The 7,875-nt window shown below is 42.6% G+C and overlaps 1 long non-coding RNA gene across 1 annotated transcript; it reads left to right on the forward strand.

Annotated features, from left to right (window-relative positions):
* The first annotated feature begins 336 nt into the window (after positions 1-336).
* LOC142057104 (uncharacterized) lies at positions 337-5,636 on the forward strand. Its single transcript, XR_012660540.1, has 3 exons — positions 337-462; positions 2,704-2,851; positions 5,501-5,636. It is a non-coding gene; the product is annotated as an uncharacterized LOC142057104 (long non-coding RNA).
* Positions 5,637-7,875: the final 2,239 nt, after the last annotated feature.

Genomic DNA, 7,875 nt, shown 5'->3' on the forward strand with positions numbered 1-7,875 from the left:
CGCTGAGTAAGTGCTGGTCCTGCAAGGAAAAGCCATCTAGAGGCAGTGCAGTCTTGTTGCTGAGGCAGTTTTCCATCAGGGTCCCGTAGGTACAGAGGCAGGGAAAGGAGCTCCTGCTGCTTTTCTCTGTTTTTGCTGCTCAGAAGAAAAACTCCTATACCAAGATCCAAACCTGGTCAAGCCTACCTGGCTGTTGGCTCTTTAAATCAGTTCCAAGGTGAGTCTAAAAAATCACACTGGTCCAGAAAGGTTCATGAAACCTGTAGGCGGGAGTTGAGTCTCCTATGGGTCCTCTTCCCATGCTGTCGTCTTTTCCTTTTGCTCTGTTCTGAAAATAATGAGGTTTAATAACCTTTTTCCTTCCTTCTTGTCAGGGTCAGCCTGGGAAAGCTAGAGTATGATGACTCTTCCTACCTGAAAACATGTTCCTGCTGGGAAAGCCTCTCTGCAAATCCAGAAGAGGTGCATGAGCAGTTCGGGGCAATCCTGGGGTGCACCAGGTGCTGGGAAGAGGGCAGATGCTTTTACAGAAAAATTGCAGACACACAGGCAGGAATATTTCTCCTCTGAAGTCCTCTCTTTCACTTCCCTAAAGTTTTAATATAAAAGACCAGTCCCGTATCTCCTAGTAGATTTGGGCTGAAGGGAAGTAATTGCCAGATGCTCTTCCCAGGCAACTAAGAATTGCCGTGGGTTAGAACTCTGTCATGCCCTGGCCAAGCAAGCTGTGCACAGACAGGCAACTGGCCTCAGGCATGCAGCAGGGAGGAATGGAAAAGGCGAGTTTTGGGTTGGTGTAGGCAATTTTCACAATGCCAGCTTTCTTGGTAGCATCCGGGGAGATATTTGCAGGGAGAGGAGCTCTGGAGATCATCTGAGGCTCTGTGAAGGAAGAAAAAAAAGATGAACTGGCAAAAAGTTAATTAAAACTCTTCTGATTATGAGGTGGAATTTAATACTTTAAAAAATGCAGTGTGACACAGTGCAGCACTGCAGCTGAATTAATCATGAATGAGGATAGTAATTTTTAATTTTTGTGTGCATGAGAAAAACACTCAACAGATTTGACAATTAGAGCAGGGTAACAGCATTGCATGGCACAATGTGAAGTAGTTTTTCCCAGTGGTTTTTGAGAGGGAGCTAAACAGATGTGCTCAAATATTTACAAGTGCACAATATTCACATGCTTTTCAAATGCTGACCCTGCTGATTCACAAAAGTCTGTTTCAATCTGGAGACCAGCTACTGCGATGACACAGGCTATTTATCATAGGTAACACAGCGGCACTACCACCAGCTCCCAGTGTACTTATGTGCACAGTTATCTCCTACTCTACTGGCAGTGTTACGCTATCTCAGCAACTCACCTGTATCACCAGTTTGCCCCACTGCATTCCTGGCAGCAGACTGGGACCTGCTGGCTCAGACCCAGCCTGTGGGGTAGGAGGCATTCCTGTACCACACCACACCAAAGAGAAACAGGTTTGCTTTCAGGCACAGGAATAAACATCAGAGTAGTCCCGCTGAAGTGACAGGCGGGCAAAGCAGTCCTGTAGGGGTCTAATATTACATGTTTACACTGTGTAATTCAACAGGGTGAGCCATCAATTATCTGCATCAAAGTGACCACCCAGAGACCCAGTGTATTTGGCCTCGTCTGTCACTTAGCTGTCCCCTGTCACACTTCAATTAACAGCTGAGAATACCGGCTAACAATGTCCATATCTCCAGCAGTGCAGTGTGTTTCATTGCCTTGTTTTCCTCAGAAGGAACCCAAAGAAAAGGCAGGTTTGTTCAGCACAAGCTGTAGTTGGGGAGGATTCAGGTAAGCCAGATGGCAATGTCAGTGATGGATGGTACAGACACCATAGGGCTATGCCTGAATATCCTAACTGGGAAAGCTGAGCTGCTCTGTACCTCACTGAAATATTGACTGTTGCAGCAGTTGCTTTACACTGTTCAATTGGCTGTGTAATTGCTTTCACAAATTAAACAAAAACAATGGTGAAAATATGTAAAATGTCACCTGGACTGAATTGTGGTTCAGATCCCCAGTGAAAATGAGTTTGGCAGCCTCCCCTCACTTCTTATCTGCTCAATTTCAGCCTGAATGCCTCCCTGCTCACAAGCCCAGGTTGGTCTTGCAGGTCCGGCTCTAGACGTGGTGTGTGTGTTGCTATGTGAAAAGCCCTGCTTATCTGGCTCAAGCTGGGGTAATTAGTGCCCTATTTTTTCCAAGCCATCCCACTTGTTTCATGTCTTGTATACTTTATGGTTTGCTGTGCCTGCTTTCCTGGGTTTCTTTACTTTGAAGGGCAAACATGCAATGCTGTGCTTTCCTCTTGAGCTCACATATCTTTTCCTTTAGCCCTGTAAATATGATATTCATTTAGTGAAGGCAACCGAGGGAATGAGAAGGGACCAGATCACCCAATTACAAGTTTACAAGTCAATGGGTCCTATCCCTGCTGACCTCTCCTCTAAAAGCCCAGTGGCACAGGCAGCAGTGAGTTAAACAAGGTGGACAGCATGCCAGTTCTTTCCGCTCCCTCCTCACTTCCTCATGCTCCTCAGACAGCAGTTAGGGGGAATTAGCCAGCTGGGGTTCTCCTCAGGCAACCAGGCACACCTGCATTTCAGTTTCTTTCCGCTGCACATTTGTGGGGCTGAACTTTGCTCCATTTTCTTTCTCTCCTTTTCCAGCCTGATTGTGTTACTGATGCAGTGGCCTGTGTTTAGGAGCAGTGTGGAGATGTTGCATCCAAAGAAGTGCATCAAGAGACACTGCCATGGACGTGCAGACAGTAACCACAACTGCTATGATGCATCTCATGGGTTTTCAGGAGCAGAGGTTAGTTCACCCATTCTGGAGTGGGGAGACTGGTAAAGTCTGCACTCTGAGCCCCCTTGGAAATGATGATTATTCTCACATTGCCTTTACCAATGGGTGCAAAGACCTCTAGCCAGTGTTACCCACTATCTGGTCCTATAGCCAGAGAATGGCTTGGTTTTCTCTTCTTTAAGCAATTTAGATTGGAGAGCTTCTTTAAAGTACCAAATGAAAGATGGATCCATTTCAGCCTCACTCTCAAAAACCAACATGCTTTTAAATGTCGTCTACTGTGTAACCTGAAAAGAATGGGCAGTTGTGAGTTAGCTGTCTTGGTTTTGGTTGACAGTGCCCCACATAGAAAAGAAAATTAGTTTTCTGCACTCAGCCTGAGGAGGAGAGTAACCCAGGAGCTGTAGGACAGTCTTCACTCTCAGTGAAACTCGGGAAGTTTCTGAATCTGTGAGAATCTGGATTGCCACAGCTGGAATTACCATCAGGCAGTCACAGAGATACAGTGTTTTCTGTAAGGCAGGCTGGAGGAGCCCATGTTTCTCATCAGATAGACATGGTAGTGTTTTTAAATTCTTTTTAATAGTTTACAAAATTATTATAAGATCTGCAAGGCCATTTCAAATTGATAATCTTCAAGTGGTATTAAGGATTAAAATGGGTCTGCCTGGTATGCCTTAATGGGCCCCTCACAGGCTGTTCAACGTTATCAAAAGGTGATTTTAAGAGTTTGTAATAAATATGTTCCTTTGGGGAAGATTAGGGAACAGGGTGGGATTTGCCATCCTTCTGCTACCTCCAAATTGCTGTGCTCTAACTTAATTTATTACAGTGGGTCTGTCTTGAACTCCACAGTGCCAGCTCACTTCTAGTCTATTGTTCAGTAAAGAGGTTTGTCCTTAGGGGAAAATGTTTGCTCCAAGAGCCAGGGCTATTTAGTATTTGATTATCAGCCTAGGAGAAATTAGTCAAATAAGGCTGTAGGTTCATGAACACTTATGTGCAAGTTTAACCTTCCATTCCTGAAGAATCCTTTAGATTTCAAAGTGCAATAAAATAAAGCATGCCTGAAGAAATCTTACATGGACCAGGGACTATCAGAGCTGTTTATTCTCAAACCAGAAGTAAATTACTTCATTCAGAAAGTTTTCCTTGAGCAAGTCGTGCTTATCCTCTTTTAGTGTTCAACTCCTTGTCTTTGTTGCAAACCTAGCCTTTGTCCATGCCACTGTCAAGGGTTGGGCCTGAAATTACTGGGAGATTCGAGTGTATGGGAGGAGCTGGATAAAATTACTGAAAGTACTGTCCCTAAGCATTTATTTGTCATTTCACACTTTTCCTTATTGACCAAGTCCATGTCCTTGAGCAGCCAAGTTGTCAGAGTGGTACAAAAGCCACAATAATAATCTCTGTGAACATTCTGAGGTTTCTCTTTATACATAAATTCCATTATATGTCAGTTAAAGGATTTAAAGAACAATTACGAAACCTTAATATTTCATAAAATTTTGAAGGTTGAACAATTTTTTGTGGAGCCCAGCAGAAAACTTCTCATAACACCTACTGTTGGTGTCCAGCCAGCAACGTGCTTACTCCTATTTTTGTCTGCCTAAAATCAACTTGAACACACTGGAATTTACTGATTTGTTGAAAAATAAGTTTTGAAGGAGAAAGTGGTTTCTTTTGGTTTTATCAAACCTATTTGACCTTTATTGTTTCTGAAGCAGGCTTTTACCCCCTTGGCTCCCCAGCCCCCTGAATCTTTTGCTTTGGAACCAGCATTCCCAGAGCTTTCATATTAACTGACTGAATTGTTGTCCTTGCTGAGATACTGAGAACCCATTAGGACTGAGATGGTGCATGTTTTCATGGGCCTTGAGTGTGGGTTGGAGGCTACAGTTCAGGCAGAGAGCCTTCGAAAGTCACAACAATATATGTACATCACCAACGGATTTCATATAACCACAGGCTTCCTGCAGTGATGTGTATGTGAACCCAGAAAACTCCACACTTAGCTCCAGCCATCTTTCTTGACTGGTGGGTTATTTTATGTTAATGTTGCCTAAATAGATGTTGCACACAGTATGTTCAATTTCTTAATTTGCTTTAGCTATATGATCGCAAAATAGCAAGATGTAATAAAGGAGCAGAAAACATTAATATAATAATATGTATTAAAAACACAATATGATGACATGGGAAACTGTCAACTGTATATCCAGCTCACACTGATTTTGACTAAAAAATATCATAACAAGAGGTTAGGGCTAGAAAATGTATTGAATTGGGCTGGTGATGGTTAATTTCAAGGAGTAACTGAGGGAGGGGCAAAGGGGGATTTTATGGGGCCTCAGACCTGTTAACTCCATGCTGTTGGTGTTCTCAGTCACACAACAAGAGGAGCGCGTATTCAGGCTGGGCAACACCCCAGTCCCAGCTGTGGCTGCATTTGCTCCTTTTATTGTGAATGCCTCCAAGCATGTAGTTCCAGTTTAACTCAGCCTGAAGATACACCCTTCCTAAATTTCAGATTGTAATTTTCAAGTTTGTGATTAGTGCCTAAACTCTGACTTGGGGATTAAACTCTGACTCAAGAAATTGAAGTGGGCAAACAGTCCTATTGCCTTCTGCACTTCACAACCTTAATCCTGTTTTTAGGCATCTTGGTGAATCAGCCTAACATCCTACTAAAGAAAATGCTAAAGCAGGTATTCCACTTTGAGCACATGCATATCCTGCACCAATATTTGAAGGACAAGACCTTTTAGATCTGAGAATATTCTGGAAAACTCCAATGAGATATGTACTGCTTTTACTTTTACTCTATGGGACAGTGATATTCATGTATTTTTGCCTGGAGGACCATGCGGGGCAACTGAAAGCATGTGTAGAATCTGGAACATTTATGGTGCAAACATCATTTTAGCATTCTCCTACGCAAGAGATGATGAAACTTCTAAGATGAGAGCCTGTGTAAATATGTGTTATGCATCAGCTAGGCAAACAGATGAGGGAATGTTGTTTTTAGAAGCTCCAGATGATGGCCATGATCCTGTAATGTGATTATAGTGAGCAGAGACATACACCCATCTGCAGTCCAACTAATTCATCCTTTGCAGATCCACTGCAGGACTAGGATCTAACTCTGCACAGCCACCAACGCCGGCTGTGATTCAGTAGAACTAAGCAAAGCCAAAAAGGTTGAACCTGTCACCCTGAAAGAGATAAAAAGGCACTGGAAGACCAGGAAGCCTGCCATCCATGTTGAGAAAATACCCACTCAATTAACCATCTTCAGCCTGCGTGACAATAGCCTGTATCTTAATGTGTAAAATCCCTGCCTCACTGCTAGCACATATTAGCCGTCTTAAAACCTCTCAGACTGAGAGGTGCCCTTCCACTGGGGAGAGTGGGGTCCATCACGTCCTGACCACTGAGGGTCACTTCAGCAATCCTTTCAGAGTTATCTTCTTTGCAGAAAACATGGAGAGCAGCAGGGTGTATGCCAATGCCAAGCCTGGTGCCACAGTCACAGAAAAAGAAGTGCCCTACTCCTGCATGGTAAACTTTTCCCCCTACCCCAGGTAAAAAGAACTATTAGAGCTGCCACTCTAAGCTAGCTATTAACAAACCTGTTCTTTTGCAGTAGTAGTACATGTATGTATATATGTATTTATATAAAAGAATATCAAAAGGACTACCCTCCATAAATTACAATGGCTGTTTCTGTATTCTTATTAATGCTTAATTTAAATCTTGATGTCTAACCCTTCTTAGCATTCCTAATTAGATTAATTTATTTATAGTTTGTTCTGAAAGCATATCAGCAAATGGGCATCAATGTAGATAGCCATTTGTTGCTCCAACAGTGAGGTTAAACAGCTTGTGCTTTTGACTGCATGGTACAAAAGATATAAAACAATTTGCTTGAGATATTAATCCAGGATGACCTCACATAATGTGGCAGGAAGAGTGCTTTTCCCAAAGAAGGGAAATATGTGTTCTGCTCAGTACCTCCTGCTGACTCTGTGCTCCAAGTGAATAAACGTACAGCTGAATTCTCCCAGCCAGGTGTGATCCAGGAACAAACTGGCAGCACATATTTGTGTCTGATAATGTCAATTCTAACTCACAGAAGTAGCCGACCACCAGCTCTGCAGTCAAAATGCTTACACTGTTTTCTTAAGAATCAAAACAGAAAATGCCACAAGCACAGAAAAATCACCTGGTTTAAATCTCTAAAGAATGAAGCACCATGTTTTATACTGATATACAATGAAGTATCACACGCAAGAGTAGTGTTTCAGGACTCGGCCACCATAGATGAAATGGAAGCAAAAAGGGAAATCTTGCATGAAGTAGACAATAAATAATCTTAAACAAAATTTACAAAGCCTAATCTCTACAGAAGCCTTAGTGATCTGAATGAGAAGACCTTAAGTTGGAACATCTCATCTGAAATAATCTGCTCCTCAGAACACGGGACCACACTCCCTCAACCTACAGCTGCTAAACTGTCCAGCAGGTCAGGCAAGGAAAACTGCATGTTGAGTTTGAATATTTGTCCTGTTCTTCTATCTGGCAAGTTCAGCTCTGTGCCTTTATCTCTTCTCAGAAAGAACATGAAACTCAGCTCAGCAGCTCAATTTAGGCTGCACATAAGAGCACATTAGCTCTTGACTGTAAGATGCACACTTGGATTTGAATAGGTCAACATTGTCTTGGTATGGTAATCAGGAAAAAGAGGATTAAAAAAAGAAACAGTAGTATACCTAAAGGTAAGAGAAGTTGGGTGATAGGTACCAGTGTCTGAACAATCTTTCACAGGATTCGACTCTCAGAGAGTAGAGGAAAAATCTGGCAATTTCATGGTTAATTATTGTAACGGGATACTGATAGTTGCCATTGGCTGAGAAAGAATTCACAGGTTTTGGATCCTCTAATTCACTGTGATCCTTTAGATGTTAAGTTCTGAAGCAGTGCTGAGTTTGGCAAAGTGAAGACAAAAACCCATTCCTATTCTAAGCATGCTA

The sequence above is a fragment of the Phalacrocorax aristotelis genome, chromosome 5, assembly GCF_949628215.1.
Source record: "Phalacrocorax aristotelis chromosome 5, bGulAri2.1, whole genome shotgun sequence".
Classification (NCBI taxonomy): Eukaryota; Metazoa; Chordata; class Aves; order Suliformes; family Phalacrocoracidae; genus Phalacrocorax; species Phalacrocorax aristotelis.